At 36.2% G+C, this 9546-nt stretch overlaps 1 pseudogene across 1 annotated transcript; it reads right to left on the bottom strand.

Moving 5' to 3' along the window:
- Positions 1-348: 348 nt before the first annotated feature.
- LOC104671332 lies at positions 349-2401 on the bottom strand (annotated as a pseudogene). The gene has a single exon (XR_749273.2). The product of XR_749273.2 is annotated as a synaptosomal-associated protein 23 pseudogene (transcript).
- Between the last annotated feature and the right edge of the window lie 7145 nt (positions 2402-9546).

Below are 9546 nucleotides of genomic sequence, written 5' to 3'. Positions count from 1 at the left end.
TTGCATACAAAATCCAAGTCTCCCCTGGGCAGTGGTTCTTAATCTTAGCTGCACATGGAATCACTTGGGGCAGGGTTGGAGGGTGGCTGTTAAAAAATCTTGGTGGCCCAAGCCAGCACTATGTATCCTGTTGGCTGTTGTTCCTGGAGAACCCTCACTAACACATATGGCACGTGCTTGGTTTTTTAAGAGACTGCTATATTCTTTTCAGAGTGGCTATGCCATGTTACATTCCCCAAAACTAGATAGTAAAGTATGAGATACCTAGATTTTCCACATCCTTGTCAGAATTTGGCATTGCCACTATTTTTTCCATTTTAACTATTATGATACGTATGTGATAATATCTTTTTTTTTCAAATAATTTTTAGTAACAGAATAAATTCTAGCTTTTTAAAGTCTAAAGCTACATAAAACTCAAAGCAATCTACTTTTCTACCTGAGATCAAAATGACTTTCCTTTTCCTAACTAAGCATAATTCTTAGCATTGAGGTAAACCTGAATTCATGTGGTATACTTTGTCAAACTTTTCCAAAAAATTTTAAGCCCTGCTTTAGAGAGATTCTCTTGTTACACATATATATTTACATATTTTTTCTTCAAAGACTAATGACAATGTATGAGGTTAATAGGCCTGTAATGGAACCATGATACTACTAATAATATGAAATAAAAAGCCACTCATTTATACAAAGTGTTCCTGAATGGTGCAATAAGAAATGGGATCACAGATTTATGTACATATATGAATCACTAAGAGTTCAGAAATTAAGCTCACTTTAAGAAAACTCGGCCAGACACGGTGGCTCACACCTGTAATCCCAGTACTTTGGGAGGCCAAGGCGGGTGGATCACGAGGTCAGGAGTTCAAGACCAGCCTGACGTGGTGAAACCCTGTCTCTACTAAAAATACAAAAATTAGCTGAGCGTGGTGGCATGCGCCTGTAATCCCAGCTACTCAGGAGGCTGAGGCAGGAGAATCACTTGAATCGAGGAGGCTGAGGTTGCAGTGAGCCCAGATCGCGCCACTGCACTCCAGCCTGGGTGACAGAGCGAGACTCTGACTCAGGAAAAAACAAAAAAAAAGAAAGAAAGAAAACTCATTCTATTTTTCTCTTTGGAGCAGAGGTTGCAAAACTGTGATGCCTAACAAAAATTTTGTGTATAAAAGCTCCAAAACCAAGCATTAGCCTAAATTGGCTATAACCGCAACTTAAATCAAAAACTATATTCAACTACATCTTCGCTGTGGCTATGCAACTTTTTGTTTTGTGGCCTGAAGGTTTTTACTGAGGTAACAACCTCTTATCTCTTGTCCCTCCCTCTACCACAAAAGCAAAAATAAACAACAACAAAGAACACCTCTACAGCTTCCTTCTTCATGGCTGTCTTTGGCAATGCTTCCAAATCTTGAAAGCAAAAGAACCTGCTAAAGTATATGAGGAGGATGAAAACACTATACATGACATATGAAAACCAATCTAAGAGTATGAATTGAAAAAGAAAATACTAGAAGGAAGGCCAAGCAGCAGTCGGCCCTCAATAGAAAACAAAAGAGAAGGAGGGCTGTGACTGCTCTGGCCCTTCTTCCATATTATCTCCCAATTAGAAGAGCGTGGAACCGAAAATTTAAACTCTGAAAAGGTAATAACTTTCAAGGAGGAGCTACGGAAGTGAATAAATGATAAAGAAGAACAGCAGTAGCTTTAGCTGTCAATGAGTTTCTTTGCTCTGGCATTGGCAATATCAATACGATCTTTGTTGGTGTCAGCCTTGTCTGTGATTCGTTTTATTTGCGGATTTTGAGCATCGATCTCATTGCCTATGTTCAGGGCCATGTCTTTTAGATTTCCCAGGATACTACCCACTTGAGTCGGGTTCTCTTCCATTTCATCTTCTCTGGCATCATTAGTTATGCGTTTAATGTATCCACCACTGGCTGCTCCTGTCGTTGGTTGCTGAGGCTGACCATTTGTCACCGGGCCTGGCTGTTTAGATACTACATTGCAAGGTGAGTTTTCTCCGCCATCTCCCCATGTTGTCTTATAAGCCTTGCCAGACTCAAAGTTCTTTGTTCTATTACATGGGCAGACACAAAGGCCACAGCATTTGTTGAGTTCTGTTAAAGTCTTCTCTGTCTCTCTCATGTCTTTGTTTATTTGGTCCAAGCCTTCTTCTATGCGGTTTAGTTGTTCCCCTTGTTCATCCAGCATAGTGATGGTCTTGATTCCTGCATCCTGAGACTCAATGGCTAAACCCAGGATTCTCCTCGTACTTTCCAGAGACTCGTCAGTAATCTGGTGAGCTCTCAGTTGAATTTCTTCTGATGACAGATTATCCATGATGAATCAAAACTCAAGCGGGTAAGGCCACTCCTCTCCAGCCGCAGCTCGGACACCCCAACCGTGATAATATCTTATCATGGTCTTAATTTGCCTTTCCCTTGTAGCTAGTGACATTGAATACATTTTCTTGTGCTCATTTGCCATTTGAAAAATCCTCTTCCATGAAATGTCTCTTCAAGTCCTTTGCCTATTTTTAACTGAATTAGTTTTTGGGTTTTTTTTGTTTGTTTGTTTGTTTTTACTGTTGAATTTTGAGGATTGTATATATATTCTAGACATGAGTTATTTGTCTGATAGGTGGTTGGCAAATGTTTTCTCCCATTCTGGAGCTGGTCTTAATAGGGCCTTTTGCAGAGCAAAAGTTTTTCATTTTCATAGTTTATCTATTCTTTCTTTTATGCATTATATTTTTGGTGTTATGTCCAAGAACTCTTCACCAAGGTTTAGGTCTCAAAGATTTTCTCTTATGTTTTCTTCTTAAAGTTTTATACTCAATCCATTACATTTATATCAATGATCCAATTTGAGTTAATTTGTGTATAAGGTCAAAGGTTTAGATTGAGGCTTCTTGGTTTTGATTTTTGCTTGTTTGTTTTGTTTTGGTTTTTATTTTTGTTTTTCTTTTTGGTCTGTGAACATCCAGTTGCTCTAGCACCATTTGTTGAAAAGACTATCCTTCCCTCATTGAATTGCTTTGGCGCCGTTGTCAAAAATCAGTGGGCCATACTTGTGTGGGGCTACTTCTGGGTTTTTTTAATTCTCTTCCATTAATCTTTGTGTCTATCCCCCTGCCAATGTCATATATTTTTTATTACTATAGCTATGAAATAAGTCTTAAAATTGGGTAAAGTGATTCTTCCCATTTCATTCCTTTTCAAAGTGCTAATTATTCTTTAAATATTTGAAATAGTTTCCAATCAAACTCTCTGGGCCTGGAAATTTTTTTCTTGGGAGATTTTAATTGTGAATTCAATGCCTTTAGTGGTTACAGGGCAATTCAAATTACCTGTTTCATAGATGAGTTATAGTAGTCTGTGCTTTTTGAGGAGTTGGTTTATCTCATCTAAGTTGACAAGTTTTATGTGTGTAGAGTTGTTCATAGTACAGTTGATTCTTGAACAACATGGGTTTAAACTGGGAAGGTCCACTTACATCCAAAATTTCTTCCACATTTGCCACCCCTGAAACAGTAAGACCAACCCCTCCTCTTCCTCTTCCTCCTTTAGCCTACTCAGTGTGAAGACAATGAGGATGAAAGCCTTTTTGATAACCTACTTCCACATAATGAATAGTAAATACATTTTTCTTCCTTATGATTTTCTTTTTTAAAATATAAATTTAAGTGGTACAATGGCATTGTTATACGGATATATTACGTAATTGTGATGTCTTGGCTTCTAGTATATCTATCACCCAAATAGTGTACATCGTACCCATTAAATAATTTCTCATAATTCACCCCCCCCACCACCTCCCATTTTTCTGAGTCTCCAGTGTGTATTATTCCACATTCTATGTCCATGTGTATACATTATTTAGCTCCCACTTACAAGGGAGAATATGCGGTATTTGACTTTCTGTTTCTGAGTTGTTTTACTTAAGGTAATGACCTCTATCACTTGAGCCTTGGGGGTGCAGGCTGCAATGAGTCATGACTGTGCCATTGCACACCAGCCTGGGCAACAGATAAGAGACCCTGTCTCAAAAAAAACAAACAAACAAACAACAACAACAACAACAAAAACATGGCCTTCAGTTCCATTCGTGTTGGTGCTTTATGGCTGAATAATAATTCCATTGCATATATAATGTGAATTGTGCTGTGATAAACATGCATGTGCAAGGTATTTTTGATATAATGATTTCCTTTTCCTTTGAGTAGATACCCAGTAGTGGGATTGCTGGATTCAATGGTAGTTCTATTTTTAGTTATTTGAGAAATCTCCATACCATTTTCCAAAGAGGTTGTACTAATTTACATTCCCACCAACAATGTATACGAATTCCTTTTCTTCACATCCTCACCAGTATCTGTTGGGTTTTTTTACCTTTTAATAATAGCCATTCTGATTGATGTAAGATGATATCACGTTGTGGTTTCCATCTGCATTTCTCTGATCATTAGTAGTAACGAGCACTTTTTCATATGCTTTTTGGTCATTTGTATGTCTTCTTTTAAAGTGTCTATTCATGTCCTTTGCCCACTTTTTAATGGGGTTATTTGTATTTTGTTGTGGTTGTTGAGTTGTTTGAATTCCTTGTAAATTCTGGATATTAGTCCCCTGTCAGATGCGTAAGTCGCAAATATTTTCTCCCATTCTGCAGGCTCTCTGTTCACTCTGTTGTTTATTTCTGTTGTTTTTGTTTTTTGTTTGTTTGAGAAAGAATCTCACTCTGTCTCTCAGGATGAAGTACAGTGGCATGATCTCAGCTCACTGCAACCTCTGGCTCTCAGGCTTCAAGCGATTCTCATGCCTCAGCCTCCCAAGTAGCTGGCACTACAGGTGTGTGCCACCATGCCCAGCTAATATTTTAGTAGACATGGGATTTTGCCATGTTGGCTAAGCTGGTCTCAAACTCCAGGCCTCAAGTGATCTGCCCGCCTCAGCCTCCCAAAGTGCTGGGATCACAGATGTGAACCACTGCACCCAGCATCTGTTATTTATTTCTTTTGGTGTGCAGAAGAGTTTAACTAAGTCTCACTTGTCTATTTTTCTCTTTGTTGTATGTGCTTTTGAGATCTTAGTCATTAATTCTTTGCCTAGACCAATGTCTGGCTTTTCCTAGGTTTCCTTCTAGTATGTTTATAGTTTTGAGTCTTACATTTAAATCTTGAATCTATCTTGAGTTGATTTTTTTATGTGGTGAGAGATATGGGTCCAGTTTCATTCTTCTGCATATCACAATTCGATTTTTCCAGCACCATTTATTGAGCAGGGTATCTTTTCCCCAGTGTGTGTTTTTGTCAACTCTGTCAATGATTAATTGTCCCTAAATATGTGGTTTTATTTCTGTGTTCTCTATTCTATTATGCTGATCTATGTGTCTACTTTTATACTACTACCATGCAGTTTTGGTTACTATAGCCTTGTAGTGTAATTTGAACTCAGGTAATGTAGTGTAATTTGAACTCAGGTAATGTGATGCCTCCAGCTTTGTTCATTTTGCTTAAGAATACTTTCAGGCTCTTTTTCAGTTACATACAAATTTTAGAATTTTTTTCTAATTCTGTGAAAAATGATGTTGATAATTTGATAGGAATTGCATTGAATCTGCAGATTTCTTTGGGCAGTATGGTCATTTTGACAACATTAATTCTTCTGATCCATGAACATGAGATATTTGTCCTTTTATTTGGGTCATCTATAATTTCTTTCATCAGTGTTTTGCTGCTTTTCTTGTAGAGCTCTTTCACCTCCTTGGTTAAATTTATTTCCAGGATTTTTTGTTTTGTTTTGTTTTGTTTTGTTTTGTTTTCATTGAGACAAGGTCTTTCTCTGCCACCCAAGCTGGAGTACACTGGCACAATCTCTGCCTCCCAGAGTCAAGTAATCCACATCAGCCTCCCAAGTAACTGGGACTCTAGGTGTGCACCATCATGCCTGGCTACTTTTTTGTATTTTTTGTAGAAATGGGATTTCACCTTGTTTCCCAGGCTGGTCTTGAACTCCTGGGCTCAAGCGATCTGCCCACCTCAGCCTCCCAAAATGCTGAGGTTACAGGTGTGAGCCACCATCCCCAGCCTAAGGTGTTGTTGTTGTTTTTTTTAATTTTAGTTATTGTAAATGGGACTGCTGTCTTGATTTGGTTCTCAGCTTGATCATTATTGGTTTATAGAAATGCTACTGATTTTTGTCTGTTGATTTTGTATCCTGATACTTTACTGAATTCATTTACTAAATCTAAAAGGATTTAGTATTTTCTAGATATAAGATCATAACCTCAGCAAGCAGAAACAATTTTACTACCTCTTTCCCAAGGTGGATTTTTTTTTATTTGTTTCTTTTGCCTCATTGCTCTGGCTAGGACTTCCAGTATTATGTTAAATAGGAGTGGTAAATGTGGACATTCTTGTCTTGTTCCAGTTCTTAGAGGGAATGCTTTCAACTTTTCACCATTCAGTATGAGGTTGGTTATGGGTTTGTCATATATGGGCTTTATTATTTCATGGCATGTTCCTTCTGTGCCTAGTTTATTGAGTGTTTTTATCATGAGGGGATGCTGAATTTTATCAGATGGTTTTTCTATATCTATTGAGATGATCATATGGCTTATGTCCTTAGTTCTGTTTATGTGATGAATCACATGTATTGATTTGCATATATTGAACCATCCTTGTATCCTTGGAATAAAACCCAGTTGATCATGCTGTATTATCTTTTGGATATGCTCTTGGATTCTATTTGCTAGTATTTTGTTGAGAATTTTTGTATCTATGTTCGTGGGGAATGTTGCTCTGTAGTTTTCTTTTCTTCTTGTATCCTTGTCTTCGGTATCAGGGTGATACTGGCTTTGTGGAATGAGTTAGGGTGAATTCCCTCCTCCTCAATTTTTTTGGAACAGTTTCAGGAAGATGGGTACACCTCTTCTTTGTACATTTGGCAGACTTCCTCTGTGAATCCATCTGGTGCTGGCCTTTTTTGAAACTTAAAAAAAAGTCACTTGGGCCTGAGATTTTTTGGAATAAAAAAATCTGGCAATTTTTTATTATCGATGCATTCTCACTACTTGTTATTGATATGTTCAGAATTTCTATTTCTTCCTTGTTTAATATCAGTAGTCTGTATAATTCCAGGAATTTATCCATTTCCTCTAGGTTTCTAGTTTATGACTATACAGTTGTTCATAATAGTCTCTAATGATCTTTTGTATTTCTGTGGTATCAGTTGCAATGTCTCCTTTTCATTTCTAAGTACGTTTATTTGCATCTGCTCTCTTCTTTTTTACAAGACATGCTCAAAGGAATACTAAAGATGGAAACAAAAGGTTGGTATTCAGCATCATAAAACTACGAGAGTATACAAACTCACAGGTTTTATAAAACAATTACACAAAGGACGAACAGGAAGGAATCAAATGGCAACGTGACAGAATTCTACCAAACCACAAAGACAACAGACAAAGGAAAAAAAAAGCCAAGAATTGATAAAACAACTAGGTAACAATTAACAATATGACAGGAACAAAACATCATATATCGATATTAACCTTGAATGTAAGTGGATTAAATGTTCCACTTAAAAGATAAAGATTGACACACTGGATTTAAAAAAAAAATGATCAAACTATATGTTGCTTACGAGAAACTCAACTTATTGGTAGACACATATATACTGAAAGTAAAGGGGTGGAAAAAGATATTCCACACAAACAGAAACCAAAAGCAAGCAGGAGTAGCTATACTTATATCAGATAAGACACACTTTTAAACAAAAAAAAAGGGTCATTATATATAATGATAAAGGGATCAATTCAACAAAATAATATAACAATGCTAAGTATATATGCACTCAACACCACAGCACTCAGATTAATAAAACAAATATTACTAGATATAAAGAAAGAGATAGACAATAACACAATAATAGTGAGGGACTTCAACAAGCCACCTGCAGCATTAGATAGATCATTGAGACAGAAAATTCACAAAGAAACATTGGACTTAAATTGGACTTTAGACCAAATGGACCTAATAGACATTTACAGAACGTTCCACTGAAAACTACAGAATATACCTTCTTCTCATCAGCATATGGAACATTCTCCAAGAGAGATCATCTGTGAGGCTGCAAACCAAGTCTCAATGTATTTTTAAATATCAAAATCATATCAAGTATATTCTCAGACCATAGTCGAATAAAACTAGAAATCAGTAACAAGAGGAACTCTGGAAACTATAAAAATACGTGAAATTAAGTAACATGCTCCTGAACAATCTTTGGATCAATGATGAAAATTTAAAAATGTTTTGAGATGAACGAAAATGGAAACACAACATACCAAAACCTGTGGGACACAACAAAAGCGGTGCTAAGAGGGAAGTTTATAGCATTCAATGCCCACATCCAAAAAAAATAGATCACAAATTAACAACCTAACATCACACCTCAAGGAACTAGAAAAAGAAGAAAACATCAAACCCAAAGCTAGCAGAAGAAAAGAAATAAAGATCAGAGCAGAACTAAATGAAATTAAAACTAAAGAAAACAATACAAATGACCAACAACACAGAAAGTTGGTTATTTGAAAAAATAAAATTAATAAATTGCTAGCTAAACTTACTGAGAGGTGATTTTCTTCATATTTTCTTTTCTCTAGCTTACTTTATTGCAAGAATACAGCATGTAATACATATAACATACAAAATATGTAATACTCCACTATTTATGTTATGATAAAGCTTTGGTCAACAGTAGGCTATTCATAGTTTAGTTTTGGGAGAGTCAAGTGTTACGTGCAGATTTTCAACTGCATGGAGGTAGAGGAGGTTACCACCTCTAACCCCCTTGTTGTACAAGGGTTAGCTGTCAACTGTATTTGATTATTATACTTTGATGTCTGCAGGGTCTGCAGTGATACTCCTCCCTGTTTCATTCCTGATGTTGCTAATTTGTGTCTTTCTTTTTTTGGGGGGGGGGGTGGGTCTTTCTAAAGGTTTATCACTTTTATTGATCTTTCCAAAGAACAATTTTTTTGTTTCATTTCTTTTTTATGTTTTCAGTTTTATTAATTTTGCTCTGTATTTTTCCCTTTTTTCTACTTACTTTGGGTTTATTTTGCTCTTCTTTTTGTAGATTCTTGAGACAAGAGCTTAGATTATTTATGTGAGACATTTTCTCTTTTCTAATGTAAGCATTTAGTGCTATAAATTTTTTTCTCAGCACTACTTTAGCTTTGTTTCACAAAGTTTGATATTTTGTATTTTCATTTTTATTTCATTTCATGTATATTTTTATTGCCCTTGAGACTTCTTTGACTTTTGGATTATTTAAACATATGATATTCATTTTTCAATAACTCACTTGGTATAGATTTTCAGCATGGTACATTGGTTTAGTATTTTAATATACTCTTCTTTTCAGCTGTTGATTTCATGCCGGAAGGAAAACCACAGCTTTGTTATTGAAAGAGCCTAGAATTTTGTCAGCTAAATTGTGTTGACAAGAAAACATATAAGAAACCATACACACACACACACAC

Source organism: Rhinopithecus roxellana, chromosome 1 (assembly GCF_007565055.1).
Source record: "Rhinopithecus roxellana isolate Shanxi Qingling chromosome 1, ASM756505v1, whole genome shotgun sequence".
NCBI lineage: Eukaryota > Metazoa > Chordata > Mammalia > Primates > Cercopithecidae > Rhinopithecus > Rhinopithecus roxellana.
The sequence above is the reverse complement of the archived record's forward strand: the minus strand, read 5'-3'. Positions and strand labels throughout refer to the sequence as shown.